The 22,294-nt window shown below is 50.8% G+C and overlaps 2 long non-coding RNA genes and 1 other non-coding gene across 3 annotated transcripts; 2 read left to right on the top strand and 1 right to left on the bottom strand.

The window, feature by feature from the left end:
* Positions 1-295: 295 nt before the first annotated feature.
* LOC123598578 lies at positions 296-7,027 on the top strand. The gene is made up of 3 exons (XR_006712703.1): positions 296-463; positions 2,671-2,885; positions 6,009-7,027. It is a non-coding gene; the product is annotated as an uncharacterized LOC123598578 (long non-coding RNA).
* Positions 7,028-13,650: 6,623 nt separating this feature from the next.
* LOC123600279 lies at positions 13,651-13,814 on the bottom strand. Its single transcript, XR_006713636.1, has one exon. It is a non-coding gene; the product is annotated as a U1 spliceosomal RNA (small nuclear RNA).
* Positions 13,815-14,344: 530 nt separating this feature from the next.
* On the top strand, positions 14,345-18,031 carry LOC123598576. Its single transcript, XR_006712701.1, has 2 exons — positions 14,345-14,606; positions 16,410-18,031. It is a non-coding gene; the product is annotated as an uncharacterized LOC123598576 (long non-coding RNA).
* Positions 18,032-22,294: the final 4,263 nt, after the last annotated feature.

Genomic DNA, 22,294 nt, shown 5'->3' with positions numbered 1-22,294 from the left:
CTTCAGGGACTTTGCGTCCTGGACACTTGCCATCTCAGCATGCCCAGGCATAGACACAACGGTGACATCGCCTTCGTGTCCATGATGTCTGCCTTTGTACCTGCTCACTGGCTGGTCTCACAGACGGTGGGGGACGAGGCGGGAGGACATCACAAATGGAAGTTCTGGCAGTGCTGAGTTAAGAAAACTGGGGTTTGTCCATTGAAGTGTCTTCTTGCTTCAGCCCCGATGCAGGTGCCCGGTCCCCAAGGGCCATCGAGTGGAAACTTGACTTTCCCAAGGCCAGAGGTGCAAGCTTCACGAGCACCGCCACAGTCAAATACCCAGGTGGCCAATTCTGTGCCAGGGCAGCCGGACCAGCAGTTGGCTTGTGCTGACTGCAGAGCCAGGCTCCGCCCCTCCCCCGCCATCAGGACACTGGCAGCCACGATGGTTTCTGGGAGCCAACGGCCGCTCTTCCAAGGTGAGAGGTGTGGGGGCAGTAGGAAGCTCTAGTCACAGGGTTGTGGGCGGGGGCAGCAATGGGGCCTCTTGCAGGCTTGCTTTGCCCAGCTCCAAACTCACAACGCTCCAGCTCCAAAGAGCTTGGGGCTGAGGGTCAGCTCTGTCTGCCCAGGTGCCATGGTTGCAGCCTCCTGGCTGTTTACTGGCCAAGTTATTCATCATCTCACGTATGTCCCCCTCGGTCCCTTCATCTGAAACCATTGAAAATGGGATCTCCATCCCATCAATGCTGGGAGCATGAAGCTACATAATTGCCAGGGGCACGAGTGAGCAAAATGGCTTGAGAACATCGATGAATCTGTAATGCGTAATTCTTGTGTCTTTGTGGCGTCTGAACACTTGGAAAATGGTTCCGTGGCATTGTTTCACGTGTGCTAGAGCTGTTCTTACCTGGCTCCGCTTTCGCTGGACTCCATCTTCCCGGACTCTCTCAGCAAGGCTTGTGGGCCAGTGTTTGCTCTCCTTCGACATCCATCAGGCAGCCAGTGTTCCCTGTTAGGCGCTCACCGTAACAGTGGAAATACTGGCCCCACGACAGTTTCCCCTGCATTTGCCTGGTTTCCCTTCTCTGCAACTATAAGGGGCCAGTTTCCTAAAGTGCACACTCCGTTCTCCAATACTTCATCTGGTTCCTCTTGTCCCCCCTCATCTCCACGAGCACGTCCCCAGCTTCGTTGTCATCAGGATCCGCATCAAATCACATTTCATGAAGACTGAGCGTTTCAGCGTTCCCCTGGGTTGTGTCGTCTTTACCCTCCCACCCTTGGTGTCCCCTCCTGGAGCCTGGGTCTCCTCCTACAGGCACCGACTTCATCTGTGAAAAGAGGAGACACAGTTCCCAAGTGACGTGATGAGGGCGCAGCCCTGTCGCCCCGTGGAGATGCTCGAGAGGACGCCTCAGTGGGAGTTCAGGGAAGCACAGCCCTGACAGGTGGCTTAGGACGGGAGGTTCTTACTGTCTTCCCCTCTTGCCTCTCTGCCACTTCTCCCTGACTCCCGTGGTCCCGGCCCAGACTCTTCTGCTGGCTCAGTCCCTCTCTGTGGCTCACCTTCCACACAGGCCTCAGCAGGAAACGGGGCTCCATGCCAGACTTTTGTCCAAGGAGGGTTTCTTAGTCCATTCAGGCTGTGATAACAAAACTGCCATAGACCGGGTGATTTAGCCAGAGCAGAGATTTGTGTCTCCCGTTCTGGAGGCTGAGTAGAACCAAAATCGAACAGTGGCACATTGGGCGCCTGGTGGTACCTCCTTCCTGGTGATGTGTGGCCGCCTTCTTGCTCTGTCCTCACAGGGTGGAGGGGTGAGGGAGCTCTGTGGGGTCACTTTCATAGGGCACAGATCCCTTTCATGGGGGGATCTGCCTCCCATAGGCCCACCCCACCCACCATCACGTTGGGAATTGGGTTTCCACAGATGAATTTGGGGGAAGACAAACTATCACTCTGGGGCAGGTGGTTTTACTCTGTTTGATCCTCAGCCTGTAATTCTTCCCTGGTGCTTAAAAGGTCACCTGTTTCTTGCCACAACTCTTCTCATCCTTCTCAAATTTGTATATGTTTTCCACTTGCAACTGACCAAAGAGTGTTTAGAACTTTATGCTCGATGCCCCCAACCCTTAACTGCCCATTTACTCAGTTAGATAAGAATGTGCTTATAGACACACATATTTACGTCTTATGTCACACACATTACGTATATTCGCTGTGTATGCTCTGCATAGTGTACATATATGAAATATATCAAATATTGGGGCGTGTTCTGTAAATTCCCCAGCTTTGGTTTCCCCGGTGACTCTCAAAAGGCTTGCCTTCAACTTTGACTCCTCCCTTGAATAGGACAGCCTCTTTCGAGCACCATCTCCTGGCCTTTGTCTCTTCTTTGTCAAAACTGTGTGTTTTGACCAATTCTCCTTTTCTTAATTTCACTTTTGGCGCTGGGGGCATGTTGCCCTCCCCGCGCTCTTATCCTTACAGGGTAGCGTGAGAGAGGTCAGCAACACAGGCTATAATCAAAGCGTGTCCCTTGGCGCCCCTCACACGTGAACTTCCCGATGGCCTTTCTCGTCCTGCCCACCCGTCCTTATTCGATGTCAGCGTAGGTAGAGGATTTAGTCACAGGAAGATCATGACTCACAGTGGATCCTGTTGATGTGCTTTTATTTTCAGAGCAGGGTTTGGAAGCTTCCATGGGTGTGAAGAACCCTCCCAAGCTGGAGGGTGACGCTGCTGAGGGCTCGGTGACCAACCAGTGTGCAGGTCAAGTCTTTGGCCACGTTAATGCCCTGGGTGTGATGAAACAGAAGATGATCAAGAGAAAAGTGCAGTTCGGCGAGGGCAGACTTGCGTGCAGATTCCGTGGCCTTCAAACATAGGGCACAGAGGTAATGGCGTCCGTGGCTCTTGGAGTATGGATTCCTGTTGCTCTGTTAGATTATAGCTCCGCCCACACCCCAAACTGTTTTTCTCTTCCTTGTTTGGTCCCTCCGCCAGCTGCCGCTGCCTCTGTCTGGTCCTGCCTCTGACTGGTCCTGCCTGTGTCTGGTCCTGCCTCTGTTTGCCAGGGGACTGCCACCCTGGGGGCCCTCCCATCTCCATCAGCTGTGGCATGTGAGCTGTGCTGTGTCCCCACGGGGGCTGTCCTGGGATTCCCTCTCCCATGTCCTCACGGCCGCGGGGAATTAGGCTCCACGGCCCCCCTCAGCAGACCAGCATCATTTACACGTGTCGCCAAACACATGGCACTTTGGCACAAGGCACACACTTTTGTGGCTTCTTTGACTTCCTTCCTTGCTTCCCCAGCTCCATGACCTCTTTCTCCCAGAGCATTGTCTTTTTTTTTTTTCCTAAATTTTTGTTTTAAAGTTTTTTATTTTCAGAGAGACAGAGACAGCATGAGTCGGGGAGGGGCAGTGAGAGTGGGAGGGAATCCCAAGCAGGCTCCAGGCTCTGAACTGTCAGCACAGAGCCAGATGCAGGGCTTGAACCCTCAAACTGTGGGCTCGTGGCCTGAGCCAAAACCAAGAGTCAGACGCTTAACCGACTGAACCACCTAGATGCCCCATCAGGAACATCGTCTTAATGTCTCTTGCACATGGCTTCTCCTCTGGGATGTTTCCGGGAACACGACCTAGGACGACACTTACCCCTCAGCTTCTCCATGTGAATAACAAGTGTTAAAACTGAGGAGAAAGAGCACCCCGACAAAAACTCCACGACAACATGGGTCACCTCTGGGACTGCCACACGGCCTGCCTGGGGTCAGGTTTGTCCTCGGCCCCAGGTGAGCAGGCCTGTGCTAATGTGTGTGGGGTTTCCAGGACTCAGTGTCCACGCACACCTTGGGACCTCAAGAGAGCTGGCATCAGGTGGAGGACAGTCATGGCACTCTACAGGGACACTGGCCATACACAGATGCAGAGGCCAGCTTTCCAACCTGCACAGACATGAGGTGTTCAGGCATCCACCTGTCTTCCCTTTTCATTGCCGTTACCGTGTCTACATGCTCAGCTGGTTCATAAAAGGATCCACCGAAAGGAACTGAGTTGAGTGTCAGGCCAGAGCACATACGCGAGCATTGACTGAATTCACTCTGGGCAGCTCTGTGAAGTCCCCGCGAGATCCAGGGGAACACGAGACAATCTGTGCCTCATACAAGTCCGGCTGAGAACGGGGATTCACGGGAGGGTGTCCGAAGGAAGACCAAAATCTTTAGGGCCGGTATCGTCATGGTGGCAGAGATGAGGACAAGAACACCGTGGTCTGAAACAGAGTAGCTTAGCTAATAGTTCTAAATCACGCTGTCGTGAAAGAAACACTGACTGAGCTTTGAACTCACGTGAATGCCGTCACCCAATCCCTCGAGATTTTGATTTCAACATTCTGGGCCGGGGTGTGGGTAACGGGAGATGTTTTAAAGCTCTGCTGGTACGCACCTAGGAATCAGAAGGACTGTGGATCTATAGGATGTTCATAAGCCATATAGAAGGATCCCGTGTGTGTGTCACTCATTTTGTGGACAAGCTGAGTATCAGCCCCTGATGGAGTTGACACTCCTCCCTCAATAGAGCCCAGAGAAAGAAGAGGACAAAGACACATGAATGAATTGGATGAATACTCCCCCTTCTGGATCCAAGTGTCTCACAATTCTTATACTATAGGATGCAGTAAGAAAGAAATGTTGCCTCGAAACCCAGTGTAAGAACAACAATCCCTTCCCTGATTACCAGTAACGGAATTCAGGGCTCTTTTTCCTCCTCGTGCAATGAAAATCACAGTTGACTCCTCACTAAATGCGTTTCCCAGCCTCCTGACAGGTGCACTGCAGATGGAAAGGAAATGTTTTAATCAAACTTTCTCCTTATATAAAACCTCAGTAAAGAAGCTTAGGTCTCCCTCTGCCCTTTGCAGGCCCTCGTTTACATTAGTGTCAACACCGAGAGAGTCTCCTCAGGGACAGTTTGGGAAACGTGCGAGGAGAACCTAGACGACTAAAAGGAAGGCTCTTCCATTTTCTCTGCAGAGTTCCGAGTGTCTCCACTGAGAATATTCCTAGACGTTCCCTCAGGTGTATCCTGGCGTGAGGTGCCCTGCAGGGGCTGTTGGGGTCCCTGAGCAAAAAGGGCTGAGGCCCTGGGTACACTCCCCGCTCGTTTCGTCATTCCCCTTGGAGTTTCTCCCTTTGGGGTTCTTTTCAGCCCCTCTGGGGCAGGATTTCTGTGCAAAGCCTTATTTCCGTCCAGCCAAGCGGCCAACAGCGTCTATTGCCTGCCTGCCCACACCCCCAGATCGGAGGCTTTCGTCTCCCGACCCCCACACGGATGGGAAGGGCCCGAAGCCTGGGTTTCAGTTCCAGGGTGTCAGGCACAGGTCACACGGCTACAGGTGGTCCTTATCAGCCCCTTGGCCCACGGTTCCTCATCTGCACACGGCAGGAATGAACTGGGACATAGTCTGAGGCCCCTGTTGCATCTCACATCCTGGGGCTCGTTCCATAGCCTGGCCTCCCCCTTCAGAAGACCAGGGCAGGGTGAGAAGGGGTGTGTTTGTCTGCAGAGGGCCCCCTCCTTCCTTCGGCAGTCTGTTTCTGAACGTGTGTGTCGGGGGCTAAGCACATCCCTCCATGGGACACATGAGAAAGCCATCACTTTGCTTCTGATGAAGGGGCTTCCAGGGTGAGGTGGCTGCTGAGGGAGGGATGGTCGGGACCTGGCAACAGCTCAGGGCAGCCTTGAGCTGGGATGCCACCAGGCGCCTGCTGTGGGGAGTACAGGGGTCCCTGCATCCTACAGTGTAGGCTGGATGCAATTGAGGGGGCTATTGCTTCAGACTTGTGGCTTTCACTCTCCCCCTCAGCCTGCCTGCAGACCCCCCTTCAGCTCCTCTGCACGGGGGCTCGGCTCGCCCCTGGCCTCTGTCACCACGGAGCCATCCCTCCAGGCTCAGCCATCAGCAGGACCTGAACAAGACTCACATTTGATTCCTCTGTCTCTCTCTCTCTGTCTCAGATACCAAGGACTCCAGGAACTAAGAAAAGATACTCCTCATTTAAACGAAACCCCATCATAAAACCCCATCATTCTACACCGACTGAAAAGAACTCTAAAGCAGCAAATCAAGCTAAAGCCCAAACAGAACATGCGAGGGATCCTTTGCTGAGAATCGACATCTCGATCACAAGCCACTCTCTGGGATTTTTACTCCAAAAGTCTGGTTTGATGAGAGGAATTCTCACTCTTCTAACTCCAGTCGTGATAAGTCGCCGAGGCAACCAATGCCCAGACCACACGCCCTTGTGAGACACCTTCAGTCTGGCTCCTCTCCATTCCATCCTGCGGCTAAGCGGAGGCCGGGTCAACGTGGCAATAGACCCCATGTCAAACTGGACATTCTGGGCCACCAGCTGGGCTGTGCCAGGAGCAGACAGCATTAACTACACAGCGTTCTTGCTGAAGAGGCTTAGCCTGAATCTGAGCACGAGGTAGGGATCAGACACCTGCAGAATTTCGACCATCGAACAAGACATCGGGCCTGTCTTTCTTCAAACAGCCAGTGTCCACAGCACAAATGAGACGACAAAAAGGAGAAGAGATATCTTGGGTTCCAAAGGACTCAGAAGATTGTGCTATCATAATTTTGTAGTCCTTTCGAACCCCAAACATCTCCTCACCTTTCTGTGGCTGTCTCTGGTGGTGGTGACACTTCCTTGTCTGTAGGGGACAGGCCAGATGTCTGGCTTGATGGTCTACATCCTGAAGGTGTCTGATCACTTCCTCCTGATTAAATTCAGGCTAACCTTTTTCCTGGGCGTTCCCTAGTGAATGCTGTGTGTGTCCCAGCCCCGCCCACCCACAGACCCAGAGCGTCCAGTCTGCCATCACCATCATTGTGAGAGCAGCACTGGTTGCCTTCTATGGGGGGGGCCTATCAGATCGTTCATGGTCTTCTGTTTGGGTGTGACATCTGAGAATGTGCGAAGATGCTGTCTCTAAAGTCTGTCTCTACAATGTTACCATCTTTTAGTGATCCCTGCATTGTCACAACCGTATCTGTTTGTATGTTGGAAAAACTCTAGTTGTATCATCCTTGTATATGTGTATTTGCTGGCATTGTGCTGTGGAAAAGAACACTCCCTCCCCGTTCTATATCATTAAAGGGTTTATTTTGACAAGCACTGGGGACTGGTGAATTACGTTTCCTTCAGGGCTCCAATCCATCACCATCGTGATGTAAATGTTCTTGGTTCTCTTCTGGTATTTAATGCTGAGTCTCTGTATCTTTTAGGCTCTATTGCCCCTACGGGCAAGAGTACCTATGTGTTTCTGAATGTGCACCTGTTGTTCAGAAAGGTTGTATATGTAGGGCTGAACACTGCATCACAAGTGCGGGACATGTTTGGTTCTGTATTAACTTGTGAAACTTGTCACATCGCCATTCTAAGATTTAAACGATCTCGTGGTGACTGGGTGGCTCAGCAGGTTGAGGGTCCAACTTTGGCTCAGGTCATGGCCTAGCGGTTCATGAGTTTGAGCCCCGCATCGAGCCCTCTGCTGTCAGCACAGCACCACCTTCAGATTCTCCGTCCTCCCCTCTGTCTGCCCTTCTCCCGCTTGCATGCTCTCTCTCTTAAATTAAATAACCACAGGGTCACCTGGGTGGCTCAACTGGTTGAGCGCCCGACTTCACCTCAAGTCATGAGATCACGGTTCGTGAATTCGAGCCCCGCATCGGCCTCTGTGCTGACAGCTCAGAGCCTGGAGCCTGCTTCAGATTCTGTCTCCCTCTCTCTCTCTCTGCCTTGCCCCCACACTCACACTGTCTCTTTCTCTCTTTCTCAAAAATAAATGAAAACAACACAAGTTTTAAGTGATCTCCCAACCTCAGACTTCTGACATTATTCTATATTCTCTTCTGTCTCCACCTGCCACTTCTTATAGTATTGTTCCCGCCCGGCGAAACGGATGCCATTTACATCCTATTTCTCCCACCAGTTCTACTCCCAGACTTTTGTCTCAGATCTACAATGAAGTGTATTCAGTGACGATCAGTTGTACAAAAGTCAAAACTTCTCTTATTGGGCAGAGTTCGTCTTTAAATGACTCCTGGTGACGGAATCAGGACTCCCCGAGTGTTGCATATTTAGTACTCTTTGTCTACTGCCTTTGTACATGGACATCTTAGGTGAATAGAAAGTGCTTGTACAATGAGTTTTTGCTGCGGTATTAAAATATATGGCCTTGCTTTGTATGTTTGGTGGGGATGTAGACGAAAGATTGATTTTTCTCTCCATGCGATATAAATTGGCTTCTTTGGGTGGTGGGGAAGGTGTATGCAGCCTCAGAGGTTTTCTCCTTTTTCTGGAAAATCTATTAGTTCTAGGGGTACCTGGGTGGCTCAGTCAGTTAAGCGTCCACCTTCCGCTCAGGTCATGATCTCACATTTCGTGAGTTCAATACTCAAGGTGGGGTATCTACTGCCAGCACAGGGCCCACTTAGCACAGAGCCCACTTCATATCCTCTGTCCCCCTCTCTCTTCTTACTTGACACATCTCCAAAGGCAAGGGAAATACAGGCAGAAATGAACTATTGGGACCTCATCAAGGTAAAAAGCTTCTGCACTGCAAAGGAAACAATCATCAAAACTGAAAGGCTACCGATGAAGTGGGAGAAGATATGTGCAAATGATAGATCGGATAAAGGGTTGGTATCCAAAATCTATAAAGAACTTACCAAACGCAAGACCCCAAACAACAAAAAATCCAGTGAGGAAATGGGCAGAAGACACGAATAGACACTTTTCCAAAGAAGACATCCAGGTGGCTAACAGACACGTGAAAAGATGCTCCACATTGCTCATCATCAGGGAAACACAAATCAAAACCACACTGAGATACCACCTCACGCCAGTCAGAGTGGCTACAATGAACAACTCGGGAAACAACAGATGCTGGCGAGGATGTGGAGAATCGGGAATCTCTTGCAGTGTTGGTGGGAATGCAAACCGGTGCAGCCGTGCTGGAAAACAGTGTGGAGGTTCCTCAAAAAGTTAAAAATAGAACTACCCCATGACCCAGCAAGAGCACTACTAGGCATTTATCCAAAGGATACAAGAGTGCTGATGCAGAGGGACACGTATACCCCAATGTTTACAGCAGTGCTTTCAATAATAGCCAACTTATGGAAAGAGCCTAAATGTCCATCAACTGACGAACGGATAGAGATGTGGGTTATATATACAATGGAACACTACTTGACAATGAGAAAGAATGAAATCCTGCCATTTGCAACAAGGTGGATGGAACTGGAGGGTATTATGTGAAGTGAAATAAGTGTCACAGAAAGACAGATACCGTATGTTTTCACTCACATGTGGAACTGAAGACACTTAACAGAAGACCATGGGGGAAGGAAGGGGAAAACATAGTTTCAAGCAGACAGGGAGGTAAACCAGAAGAGACTCTTAAATACAGAGAACAAACTGAGGGTTGATGGTGGGAGTCGGGGAGAGGGGAAATTTCGTGTTGAGCACTGAGGAGGGCACTTGTTGGGTTGAGCACTGGGTGTTGTATGTAAGCGATGAATCATGGGAACCCAGTCCCGAAGCCCAGACACACTGTTTTGACTGTATGTTAGCTAACTTGAGAATAAAGTATATTTGGAAAACAAAACAAAACACAAGAATGAGGCAGATGATAAAAATGCTGACGGCAGAGGACCGAGCAGACCTAATACGTGCTGAGTATTTACTCCCCGCCAGGCACTGGGCTCAGTGCTTCACCTGCACCTCTCCTGTAACACCGGGGACGACTCGTGTAGGAGAAACTCCCATTGGCCCCATTTTGAAATGAGACACTGAGCCACAGAAAAGAAAATTCAAGACACCCAGGCAAAGTCACACTGTAACTCAGCCAGGCTCGCACCTACAGCTTGTGAGCCCAGAGTGCTCTCTTTCTTGACGTCTAGGTTAGGGGTTTCCAGGGAGAAAGAACAAGTCCAGCCTCTGATGCCCTGAATGGCCCTGCTGACATCCCGGCCTGGCTGTTTTGTTCTCACGCTGGGAATAAACAGTCTCAGATACAGGATCTCAACCTCAAAGAGACTCTGAACCCTGAGACAATGAGACACAACAAGACTACCTGATTATTCCAAGCAGGCCCCACAAACACCAGGTCACCGTGCAAACTACAACGCCCCAAACATCCTCCTCTTTTCGTAAGGAAATGACTGCTGACTCTCACCGCAGTCAAGAAGGGCCAGTGCAGACTACCAGTGTTCAAGGTAGAGCAGACCCTGCTTCCTTCCAGCCTCCCCGCCATCAACCAACCACAGCCCTAATCCTGTCATGTGTGGTTCTTTCTACCGCTCTCTTACTGAGACCGTGGGGTGTGATCTTTCCGGCTGCAATGATTATAAACCCCCACTTGTTTCATGGGATGTACGTTCCTGCTGATTTGGCTGAAGAGAAATCCGAAATTTCTCCTAAGGTGACGTTTCTCCTAAGATGACGCCAGGGGAGACAGGGAACAATTTTTCACTCGTGGTGCGGCAGATTTCCCCAAGGTCGATGTACCTCCTCAAGGTAAGAGTGCTCACTGTACTTGATATTCTCTTATCTCTGCTCCTTTCCTAATACGGGAAATTAACAATTACTAAGGGATAGAGAGTTACGATACATGGGATTTCTCCTGTGTGGGATTTAATGAGAGCTGTCATCATCCTGAACGTGTAGGGAACTGAGGACGAGGACCACAAGGTAGCAGGGAAAGGTGGCTCTGGGGTTTGGGAGTCACAAATGGGCACACGCAAAAAGAACAATACGTGATTTTGGAAGACGTGTCAGCAAGAAATGTGGCCATAAAGGCCACTACGTATTTAATCCATGATCCACCAGTCGCTTTGCTCACAGATTATCCCTGTGTATCTTGGCCATGATGAGTGTTGTAGGAACAGTCAGAGAATTGCATCAGAGCACATCCATCTGAAAAGGACACACATAAAATACTGCATTGCCAAATCAGACCCACCCAACCCACAAATCTTCTCTGGTATCAAGTTTGATGTACATTTTCAAGGATAAAATTAACTGTGTGAGGCCCAAGCAAAGCAACAAGAAATCTCGGACAACCAACACTAACTGCAAGAAACTTCTTCCCACCTTAAGACGTGTTCTGGCCCCGAGTTAACATACGTGCTCTCTAAGTGCTGTATGAAGTCGTCACTTGTACCCAATGAATCTGGTTGAAGTCGATGAACCTGGTAGAAGTCATCTGCTAGGCTGATACTCACCTAACCGATGCGACAGTTTCCAGGAAACTAAGCTACATAAATCCACGGGCATATGTTTGAGTCCCTACAGGGTTCTGCTCACACGAGATCCCTCCCACTTACAGGCATGTCGTAGGTAAGGACTCTCCCTACAGTAACTACCATGAATGTGTTTGCAAGAGGTTCCTCACTCGATGTTTATGCGGAAAGCTGACTGGGGTACCTTTCTTTCTTTCCAGGCCAGCATCACTGAAGGAACTGAGCAACTGCAAGGAACCCAGTTCCCGTTCTTCTGTCCAAATTGTCTGGGTGGAGTTTTTAGGCTGAGCTTATAAATCAGCAGGAATCCAATTTTCTTCCTCCGAGAAGAGATACAATGGTTTCTCCCAGCATTGCTCATTGGGCAGTGCAAGTTTGCAGAGAGAGAGAGAGAGAGCGAGAGAGATATTGCCAGGCATGTTATTTTAGCAATGCCATGGTCCTCCCACATTGTCCACCCCACTCATGACAATGCCTGGTTTAAGCATCCTCTCTCCATTTCCCTTTATTACCTGCTTGACCTACATCCTTCCCCCAGTGAGGGAGCCAGCTCAGAGGGTCTGCTTAACCTAGACTAGAGGTGGGGCCAAGGAGACGTGTGCCTGTGGCTAGAATGGGCTGCCTTCAGAGTGAGCCATAACGTGGCCACAAGCAGTTAGAAACCAGCCTAAAATACCGTTAGGAATAAGCAGGGCCAAATGCAATGGTATGGATTTCACGTTTCGTATTGATAGCAACTTTCTTGTACAAATACACTTAGACTTACTCAGGGGAGCAGGGCATCAGACAAAATGAAAGAAAACTGTGTCAAGTGTGAAAGATACTAAGTTACCGAAGTTACATTGAGTTGTAGAATTGTTTTTTATCCTTTAGCCCCTCATTTCCACACTCGGAACCCAGAAAACTTTCTTCACTGCCCATGGAATTCAATGTGGACACAACAATTTAAACTATTAACCCAAACTTTCCTTTCTTTTTTTTTTTTTCCCCATAAACCTCGTTGAATACCAGGTATTCAAATGCCCACTCCCATGTTCAGTGAGACTAGTGAGGGCGGTAAGTAATGTGGTATATCCAGGTAATATTCTGTTTCTTGGCCTACTTCTGTACTCTGCGTGTCAATGTTCTCCGCCAGGGGACCTCTGGCCACACACGGGAAACCCAACAAACTTAAAAGTGTAGGGTCTCTGCGTTGATCTTGAATTGGAATGTCAGTCAACATGTAAGATTCTCTCAGGGCTCAGAATGGCTCTGGATCTGCAAGGACAAAGGTAGTTGCCCCATCCTTTCCTCAGGGAGAGTACCTCCAGATTTCCGGATTCAGGCACCTTATGACGGCCAAGCACATACCACGATTTCCACGTGAGGCAAAATGTTTTCAGATGTGTGAAATGCCTTCCATATGCTCCAATCCCCTGTGTGCATGTTTCCTGAGTTCCTGTTGTGTGAGAGTCCCCTTTCCCCCAACCCATGGGGACCCTGTGGGAACCCAACCAAATCCCCCTGTGATTCTTTTTGTCTTTTCCATATAATCCCCTCCTTTCAGAGTGTTTTTCTTTTTTTTTTTTTTTTAAATGGTTCTTATTTATGTTTTGAAAGAGAGAGCGCGCGCGCAGTGCAGAGAGGGAGACACATAATGCAAAGCAGGCTCCAGGCTCAGAGCTGTCAGCCCAGAGCAGGAGGTGGGTGTTCAACTCAGGAACCCTGAGATCATGACCTTGGCCAAGGTCGGACGCTCAACCACTGAGCTACCCAGGCAGCCCTGGAGTGATTTTCTTTTTTCGTTTTTTTTTCTCCCAAAGACACCTCTGAGTAGCACTGGCCTTAGGCTCCTGTGAGCTCCCTTGTACCTGCTGGCAGAAAATGGGGAGGTCAGGCAATGGTTGACCACTGCAGCCCCACTTCCCTCCCCTCCTGCAGAGAAAGCACTGAGGCCATCCCTAAGAAATGCGAACACGTGGGGTGCCTAGGAGGCTCCGTGGTTTAAGCATCAAGACTGCAAGCATCCCAAGCAGTAAGGCAAGTGTGATGAGAGGTCAGAGTCCTGCCGCCCTTTTAAAAAAGGCAAAAGCCGAAAAAGCCCTTGTATCAGGATCAGGGTGACAGTCATGGGAACTACTTGGGAACAGTTCGAACTCCCCAACCCAAGGAACATTGCTCCCACCGCGAAACCTGAGAGACAACCAAGCACACGCGAGACCAATACCAAAGGGGCGACAAGGAAAGAACTGTGTACAAAAGCAGCAACTTACTCCGCTGTGAACAGACACCTTAATGTAAGGAGCGAACGGAGACAAACCAGGCAAGGAAGCACGCAGACACATCTGACTTTGAAACCCCGCTGACCAGGGGAGAGCGCGAACGCAGTCCCCCACTACCACAAATTATGCAGTCGAGTTTCCCACATTTGGGGAAATCGCAGGGGTCAGCACGCCCGCAGTGCAATGGGCAAGCCTCGCCCTGGGAAAACCACCTTCCTGATCATGGTGTCTTCCCTGCCAGGTAAGTATGACTTCCTCCCCCTCCGCCCCAACCCAGCCTCACACGCACCACACTGTACACACACGGTCACTGGCCTCCCCGCACCCCAAAACCCTCCGCACCCACTCCCGTCTCAACCATCCTCACCCCACACACGTCGTCCTCAGACAAGCCGAGCCACAGCTCGGGCACTTCCACAGCCCGGGGAATTCTACCGCCCGGTAGAATTCTAGCGCGCCCACCGCGGCCTCATTTCCATAAGGCCACGCCCCGGTCAGGACGCAACGGCCCCGCCTCACTCCCCGCCCCTCCCGCCCCTCCCCGCCCCTCCCCGCGTCCCCCGGCTGCACGCGCACGCCGTCTCCCTGCCCCCAGCTCCGCTCCCGCTGGGAGCTCAGCGCTGAGGCTTCTCCTCTTCCTCCCGCCCCCCGCCTCCTTCCTCTCCTTGCGCGTCTCCTCCGTCTTCTCCCCTCCACACTGATTTGCTTCCCGCTCGTCTTCCCTCTCCGTGCAGCTCCCGCAACGCCCGCTGCGCCGGTCGTGGCGCCCACGCGGCGGTCAGCACCGGGCGGACTGCGCCCGCCTGAGAGGAACACGAGGGAGGACGTCCCCCAGCCGGAGAAGCGCCCTCACACCTCGCTCGCTCTGTCTCTCTCTCTGTCTCTGCCCAGAGCCCGGTTTGAAGGAGACATAGTGCGATGGCTCCACCTGAGGGGCTCAGCCGCCAAGCCAGTCCCCCCGCACCAGGGCTGGACACCAGCGCGGGGGGACGGAACCCACACCTGTCGTTTGAGAACTGCCGCGTGCCTGCTGCTTTACAGGTGAGTTCGCGGGGCGGGGCGGGGCCGCGGCGCCCCCTGGTGGTAGCCCGGGGGGGCGCACCAGGATCCCCGGGTTGGGGCGGGGGCGGGTCCACGGAAACCTACCTTGAGCTCACTTAGACCCTCCCGCCACTGCCAGAGGTCACAGCAGGGGTTAGTGGGGTCCCGGGCGCCCCACTCTGCCTCTGCCGTGCCTTCCTCCCCCCGCTGCGCGCTTCCCCTTGGAGGAGATTTCCGCCAGCAAAGTCCCCCTTCCGTGGGGAAAAGCCAGGTCTGGAAAGCCAAGCAGCACCTACTCGGAAGAGACTAGTCCTGGGGCAATTTCCTGGTCCTGTCCCTCGCGTTCTGGTTTCTGATTTGCCTTTGTCTCCCTTGGGCCTTGACGTGTGCTTGACTTTTACTAGGCTGCTGAAATTAGAAGAGACGGGGGGGGGGGGGGGGGGGCGGGCGTCCAATGTTAGTTGTCACCTGAGTCAATAGTGTGGTGGTCCGCGGAACGATGGCCCCTGCCTGGGAGGTCCCCAGCCTCATCCCGGATCCTGTGAAAATGATCCCTCACACAGCAAACTGGCCTCTGCGAAGGTGCTTAGGTCAAGGACCCTGAGATGGGGAGATCGTCCTGGAATATCCGGGCGGCCCCCTGGAATTACAGGGGTGCCTTCAACCTGGAGGGGGCAGAGGAGATGTCTGCCTGCTGTAGCTGGTGGTGCGGAAGATGGAGACAGAGGAAACCAGGGCGGGTGGGACACAGGCGCTCCCTTGCCAAAACCTCCCGACTGCACTGTAGTGAGGTTTCCCTGGATTAAATTGCTCAGTCTCCCTGAGCCTCCAGAAGGGGCGGTGGCCCTGTTGACATCTCCATCTGAGTCTGGTGAGATCCTCTTTGGGACTTTTCACCCACAGAACTGTCAGGTAACAAACGTGTGTCCTTTTAAGCCTCTAAGTTCGTGGTGAGTCGGTACCCAGGCGACAGACAACCCATGTCAGGGGTCTGGCTCATCACGTCAGCGGTAGTTAGATCTGCGGGATGGAATCAATTCTGTATGAATGCTGCAGGTCGTGAGTCTTAGGTGGTCCGGCCAAGCGCTGCTTTTCCACGGTGAAGTGTTAGGTTAGGTACCTGCCGATGTGAGGTGCGCCAGGAGTGAAAGGTCCCGAAAGAATTCTCGGGGCACCTGGGTGGCTCTGTGCTTCAGCATCTGACTCTTGCTCTTGGCTCAGGTCCTGATCTCACAGGTTTGTGAGATTGAGCCCAGAGTCAGGCTTTGTGCTGACAGCAGGGAGACTGTTGGGGATTTTCTCTCTCTCTCTCCCTCCCTGTATCTCTCTCAAAATAAATAAACTAAAAAACAAAACAAAACAAAGACTTCGTGAGACGTTCTCGGTGCAAAAAGGTGTTTATAAAAAGCATGAGGACAGGACAGGACGGGGACAGGAAGAGCTGCACTGGGATTGTGAGGTGTGACTGGTTATAAAGTTTTAATTTGGGGGTGGGGGAGGATGGGGGCGTAGAGCCAAATGAAGTTTCCGTCAGGAGTTCCATACGTTCCTGAAGGCTTACAGGACCCTGAGGTCTGGTTAGCCTCAAGCTGAGGTTGGTTTTTGCGTCCAGCAGAGCGTTAGCATTAAGGCAGTTGTGAGTTCCTTGAGGAGGTCCTGTGTCAGCTATTGACCAGTGGGCCGCAAGGTGTAAGGAAATTGAATTGCATCTACATTTCTTTTGCCTTTCTTCACCTCATCACCCGCCATCTTTTTTCTTTCCCTTCTTTTCTGTAACATTCAAAGTCTGTTCCCTGCACACAGGCTCAGCACACAGGCTCTTATGCAAAGTGGAAGCCACTGGTGGTCACACAGATTGACTGTTTACTTTTCAAGAGTGGGCTGTGCTCCTTTCCCAAGGAGGGCAAGGACATAACTTACAAAAGGAAAAATACGGGAGAACCCCCTCCTCTCACAGCTACGTTTCTGTTGCGCGAGCTCTCTTAAGGCACAGAGCTGCTTGTCGGCATGTCACAGAGAGCGAACATGCAAGCATGGCGTTTACGGCTTTCCCCCAAAAGTGATCTGTGACTGGATCCCGAGCAGACCTGAGCTTTATAGGGTGTCATAGGCTGTTGCTTTCGTAAATGTCACGGACATAAAACGAACTTTGTGGAAGCACCGAGTTCTCATGAGTACTGATTCTGCGACCAGGCGCGGCAGCACGGGGATGGGGGAGGAATTGTCCGGATCCTGGAATAATCACGGGGCAGCACAGCCTCGCTCTGGGCTTCTGTGTCCTACTTGTTTACAGACTCGTCATCCGTTCTGCGGATTGGGCCAGCGAGTTGCTCTGTTGACAGCCAAAGGCACTCATGGGAAGACTTAAACAACCAAGTGTGACAGCACACACGTGGGGTCACTCCGTCTACCATGAAAGTAGGACCCGTGTCTGCCTCAGGTGTGAGTCTTTGGATGGATCTATTTGTTACTGGAGGTGGTGGGGAGGATGGTGTTTGAGGGTTTTGTGGTTGCTGCTGTCTGTGTTGGTGACCTCTTTCTAGGAAATCATTGTGGAGCCATAGCTTTGTGTTAGTTCCTGGAAGGACGTGACTAAGGACACTTGCTGAGGGTTAGTTGCAGATCTCGGTGCCACATTTGGGGAAGGACTTCCACGCTTTGCAGTTAAAGATGCTCCCTTAAAGGAAAGCAACTTTATTCATACCTTTGGGTCAATGTGAGAGAGCAATATGTTGAAATTGGTCTGCAGCCCACTTGCATCAGAATCACCTGGGTTTGATGTAAGAAATGCAGATTCTGGGGCCTCACACCAACTACATCTCTTGGGGTTAGAGCCCAGGTGGTAGCTTCTGTGACCTCCATTGCTGACTCTAAGGCTTTCCCCACCTAAGAACCACTCTCTTTTAGTTTTAGATTGGGGATTCTTACACAATGATCAAAGAAGCCCAAACTTTTTCCTTTACTCCGAAGACTTCAAACACTAGACCGTGACCTTCTTAGGGATGGTGTGACTTTGCTCCTCTCTCACACTCAGCCTAGAGACAGTGCCCAGTTCGGAAATAAAGCAGCTGAAGAAAAATGTTTGATCTCTTTATACACGTTTTACTTTCATAGCCTCCGAAAAGACTGTGTTTCATTTCCTCTAACAGACTCTGTCCACCAGTTACGTTGCCCAAAACATATCGCTATATAGCAACATAGAGAAGTATCTATGGTACATTTATACAGAAGGACACGCATTCTAAAGCACTAGGAAGACACAGACGAGGCTTTCACACAACTGGGGGCCTCTCAGGTGCCACTTAAGTGTGATCACTGGGTTATCTTATAGAGGACTCTCGATGGGCTTGGTCTGGCCACGAGTCCCAGGTCCCCAGAGAGGACTTAGTGAAAAGGGGCAAGCGTAACTAGGCCGCGGTCATCGCCACACTTTGGAGGCCATAAACGGAAATAGGAGGCGCCAGGCTAAGCGGGACATTGCACGTGGGAAGCCACCACTTTCGCCACGTGGATTCAAAGCACTCGGGTGCTGCAGTGTAGACGGACGCCCAGCCCACGCTGGCCGGGCTGAGCTGGCCCCGAGCAAGCGTACATCTGGGAGTAGTGCCGGCTGAGCCCCACTGTCCCTCAGGGCACCGCTGTCACTCGTGTGCTTTAGAACTGCTGAGGAGCTCCCGTGTGGGGACCACGCGTCCCCTCCGTAGGGAGCAGGGTCCTGTTTCCCCTGGGTGACCACGTGAGGACGGGCACTGAAGCGAGAAGTGGCCGTGGCGAGTTCTCAGGCCAGTGTGGCGTTTAGAAGCAGGGTCACAAGGCCCTGTACAAACCGTGCCTGTTCTGGGCTGCAGGGCCGGGCCGAGGGCACCCTGGCTGATGGTGCTCTGGTGATGCTCTTGATGGTGCTCTTTAGCCACGGGGCAGGCCCTCTGCCTTCTGCCCTCCTGCACCGAAGCGCTGTGGGCCTGGCGTGGGCGTCCTCGAGGCCACCCGCTCCTCCCACTTCGTCCTCCTCAAGTGGCCTCATCGGCCAATGAGGCCACAGGCTCCTCTTTAAAAAACAATGCCCTTAGCACTGGTGCAGTGCTTTTTCAGTACAAACGTTGAGGGTTTCCTTCTCCCAGTGTTTCACCCTGACTGTGGCTATTTTCTGTATTCCATAAAAGTCTGTATTCAGAATCATTTTCCAACATTGATTCTAAACTCTAGGAGCCACACCAATACAGACCCACGGGAACTGGATTTCTCCTCCTGCCCGAAACCAGAAAGCAACTAGAAACCACACAAGGAGAGGGAATTCGGATTTCCGAGACCCTGGGCATCAGGGTTCGAGGACGGCGATCCCGGACACTTGGAAACACACAGGCGAGCCGAGCCCTACCCCGAGAGCTGCCCCGAGAGACTTTGCAAGCAAGGAACCGGGAGAGGAGACTGAAGAGGAGCCCAGTGGACCTCGTGGGGTCGAGGACACGGAGCTGAGAGTCCACAGGACAGTGTAGAAGGGAGGACAGAGCTGCGGAAAGCCAACTAAGGAGAACTGCTGGGGCGCCCAAAGGGTGCAGCACAGTCCTGCTCTGTGCCTCCCTGGGAGCCAACTCCAGCAAGTCGGGGGCAATCCTGTGAGAAGAGTAGAGGCAATAGGGCCCGGTTCTCACAAAGGGGAAAGAATTGCTCCTGAGGAGAGAGATCAATCCTTTGAACAGAGCCCAGAGCTGACCCAGATGTGAGAACCACCAGAGAAGGACATGAGCACATGTATTCTAATCGTAGGTGTGCCTGGGAAGCTCACTCGGTTGGGCTTCTGACGTCTACTCAGGTCACGATCTGGAGGTCTGTGAGTTCAAGCCTGACGACAGGCTCTGTGCTGACAGCTCAGAGCTGGGAGCCTGCTTCGGATCCTGTGTCTCCCTGTCTCTCTCCCCCTCCCCCGCTCATGCTCTGTCTCTCTCACTCTCAAAAATGAGTAAATGTTAAAAAAAAATAAATAAAAAAAATACCACCAGCCTCTGTCACAGAGCTAGAACCAACAATGCTAAAATTTGTATGTAACCGCAAAAGCGCTTGAAGAGCTAACTCCATCCAGGAAAAGAAAAGCAAAACTGGGGGCATCACGATTCCAGATTCCGAGCTCTATTACAAAGCTGTGGTCATCAAGTCAAGGTGGTAGTGGCACACACACACACACAGAGACCAATGGCACAGAATAGGAAGCCCAGAAATGGGCCCACAACGATATGGTCAACTCCTCTTCGACAAAGCAGGATGAATATCCAATGGAAAAAAGACGGTCTCTTCAACCAACAGTGTTGGGAAAACCAGACAGCAACATGCAGAAGAGCGAAGCTGGACCAATCTCTTGCCTGACACAGAAAGATAAATTCAAAATGGAAGAAAGACCTCAATGTAAGACAGGAAACCATCAGAACCCTAGAAGAGGACACAGGCAACAACCTGTTTGACATCGGCCAGAACAACTTCTTCCTGGACACGTCGCCAGAGGCAAGGCAAACAAAAGCAAAGATGAACTCCTGGCACTTCATCAAGATAAAAAGCCTCTGCGCAGTGAAGGACACGATCGATGAAACGAACAGGCAGCCTACGGAACGGAAGAAGAGATTTGAAAATGGCGAATCCGATAAAGGGTTAGTATCCAAAATCCGTAAAGAACTTATCAAACTCCACACCCGAAAAAACAGAGAATCCAGTGAAGTATGGACAGAAGACATGAACAGACAGTATTCCAAAGCAGACATCCAGCTGGCTAACAGACACGTGAAAAGATGTTCAACATCACTCATCATCAGGGAAATACAAATCAAAACCATGATGAGATACCACCAGACATCTGTGAGAATGGGTAACATTAACAACACAAGAACCAACAGGTGTTGGTGAGGATGCAGAGAAAGGGGAACCCTCTGGCACTGCTGGTGGGAATGCACACTGGTGCAGCCAGTCCGGAGAACAGTATGGAAGTTGCTCAGAAAGTTGACAGTGGAGCTACCCGATGATCCAGCAATGGCACTACTGGATATTTACCCAAAGGATACAAAAGTACTGATTTGAAGGAGCACATGCACCCCGCTGTTTATATATAGCCGCGTTATCAACAATAGCCAAACTATGGAGAGAGCCCAAATGTCCATGGACTGATGAATGGACCAGGAAGATGTGATCCATATATACAATCAAGTATTACTCAGCCCTCAGAAAGAATGAACTCTTGTCATTTGCAACACTGGGGATGGAACAAGAGTGTATTATTATGCTACGTGAAGGAGGTCAGTCAAAGCAAAACAAACACCATAGGATTTCACCGGTATGTGGACTTTAAGAAACAAAACAGATGAACTGTTTGGGGGGGCGGGGGAGAGAGGGAAACAAATCATAAGAGACTCTTAGAGCTAGAGAACAAACTGAGGCTTGATGGAGGGAGGGGATGGGCTAGACAGGTGATGGGTACTAAGGAGGGCACTTGTTATCATGAGCACTGGGTGTTGTATGTAAGTGATGAATCACTGAATTCTACTCCTGAGACCAAGATTGCAGTGTATGTTAACTACAAGAATTTAGATAAAAATTGGAAAAGGAAAAAACAAAAGTAAAAGCAGAGGGAAAGATTTTGATCGAATTGAATCTCTAGATCCCTTTGAGGAGTGTGGCCATATTAACTACATTCAGTCTTATGATACGTGAATACTGGAGGGGTTTTCCCCTTAGGTCTTCTTCAATTTCTTACAACAATGGTTTATACCCTTCAGTGCACAAGTCTTGCTTCTCCTGCAATCAATGTATTCCTCAATAATTTATTGTTTTGGGTGCAGTTGTAACTGGAATTGTTTTCTCCATTTTGTTTTCAGATTGTTCATTGCCAGTGCGTAGAAGCACACCCGATCTTTGTATATGTTGTACCCTGCAGCTTTCCAGAAGTAGTTCATTGACTCTGGTATTTGTGTGTGTGGATTATTTGAGAGTTTTCAACACGTAGGACCATGTCGTCAGCACTTAGAGACACAAGATGACCCTTGATCCCGGCGGGGTTAAGGGTGCTGACTCCCAAGGTCAGAACTCTGTGTATACCTCCTGACTCCTCCCAAACTTAACTACTAACAGCCAACTGTTTACTGGAAGCCTTAACGATAACGTAGTCGACCCACCTATATTTTGCAAGTTATACGTATCATACACTGGATACTTACAGTGAAGCAAGCTAGAGAAAAGAAAATGTTACTAAGCAAATTCTAAAGAAGACGGGGTGCCTGGGTGGCTCAGTCAGTTAAGTGTCAGACTCTTGATTTCGGCTCAGGTCATGGTTCATGAGTTTGAGCCCCGTGTCGGGCTCCACGCTGACAAGGGCCGCTGAGCCTGCTTGGGATTCTCTCTCGTCCTCTCCCTGCCCTTCCCAGCTTGCGCTCTCTGTCTCTCTGTCTCTCTGTCAAAATAAGCAACTCAAACTTAAAAAAAAAAAAAAAAAAAGATAAGCTGGAAAGGAAAACTTAACCAGAAAGTGACAGAGGTCAAAATGGAGGTATTTAAGGCTACAACTGGGTCCTCTTTCCGTGATACTGAACACTTTTTCATATGTTTATGAGTCATTTACTTGTCTTCTTTGACAAAATGTCTTCTCATGTCTTTTACTGACTTTAAAAACCCTGTTGTTTCTCTTTTTGGAGTTGGAAGAGTTCTTTGGC

This window comes from Leopardus geoffroyi, chromosome C1, assembly GCF_018350155.1.
Source record: "Leopardus geoffroyi isolate Oge1 chromosome C1, O.geoffroyi_Oge1_pat1.0, whole genome shotgun sequence".
NCBI lineage: Eukaryota > Metazoa > Chordata > Mammalia > Carnivora > Felidae > Leopardus > Leopardus geoffroyi.
The sequence above is the reverse complement of the archived record's forward strand: the minus strand, read 5'-3'. Positions and strand labels throughout refer to the sequence as shown.